Source organism: Somniosus microcephalus, chromosome 25 (assembly GCF_052327205.1).
Source record: "Somniosus microcephalus isolate GS21.2 chromosome 25, FLI_Smic_1.0, whole genome shotgun sequence".
In the NCBI taxonomy this organism is placed as follows: Eukaryota; Metazoa; Chordata; class Chondrichthyes; order Squaliformes; family Somniosidae; genus Somniosus; species Somniosus microcephalus.
Window position 1 is genome coordinate 55182281 of NC_141011.1, and position 923 is coordinate 55183203.

General features: G+C 59.5%; 1 protein-coding gene across 4 annotated transcripts in view; it reads right to left on the reverse strand.

Moving 5' to 3' along the window:
* cfap74 (cilia and flagella associated protein 74) overlaps nt 1–370 on the reverse strand; it is a 306038-nt gene extending 305668 nt beyond the window's left edge. For 2 of the 4 annotated variants that reach the window (XM_085967503.1, XM_085967506.1), the window contains exon 1: nt 248–356. The gene's annotated coding sequence lies outside the window, so the exon portion shown is untranslated. Of the gene's footprint in view, nt 1–247 lie in introns of all 4 variants that reach the window. The other 2 variants (XR_015073585.1, XM_085967505.1) reach the window with 2 other exon arrangements.
* Between the last annotated feature and the right edge of the window lie 553 nt (nt 371–923).

The following is a 923-nucleotide window of genomic DNA, read 5'->3' on the forward strand; positions in this document are numbered from 1 at the left end:
ACAAAACCCCACCGAGCTTTCCCCCCCACCCCCGACAAACCCCACCGAGCTTTCCCCCCCACCCCCGACAAACCCCACCGAGCTTTCCCCCCACCCCCGACAAAACCCCACCGAGCTTTCCCCCCACCCCCGACAAACCCCACCGAGCTTTCCCCCCACCCCCGACAAACCCCACCGAGCTTTTCCCCCTCCCCCCTCCTCCTCCTCCTCCCCGACCCGCACTGTCCCAATCCCCAGCGCTCCTCACCGGACTGCCCGCCTCCGCCGATCCACCCTGGGCCCAGGCTTCGGGCCTAGCGGCTGGGCGGTTTGCCATGGTGACAGCAGCCGCTGGGCCCGGGCGGGGGAGGAAAGGTTTCTCACGGCCCAGCGCCGCTAACATTCATTCCCAGTCCTGTACTTTCTCCAGCCACAGGTCGATGGGGGTGGATTTTTTTTTGTCAACTTAGTTTTCTCATGGTTGAGGGGACGACGCGGGGCCATTCGGTTGCCAGGGAGGCTGGCTAGAGCAACAAAAAGACAGACTTGCATTTCTATAGCGCCTTTCACGACCACCGGACGTCCCAACCCGCTTTACAGCCAATTAAGCACTTTTTGAAGTGTGGTCCCTCTTTTAAATGGACCAAGTAAATTAAACAAATAAACTGTAATTAAAACTTTAAATAAACCTTAGCAAATCAAATTAAAATTTGGTTCTCCAATCCAATTATGCACTCCAGTCCCCGCGGCGCCCACCGGTCATGGAAGTGCTCGAGCGCGCCGGCGGACACCGCGTGCTCCATCTCCAGGGCCACCCGGGCGCGAACATGGCCGCGGAAGAGAGGGAGGCAATCTGTCTGGACGGCCCCCTCGACCGCCCCGCTGCCTGGACCAATTGATGGCTTTTTTAGCCAGGCCCAGGAGCAGATCCACGAGGAGGTCCT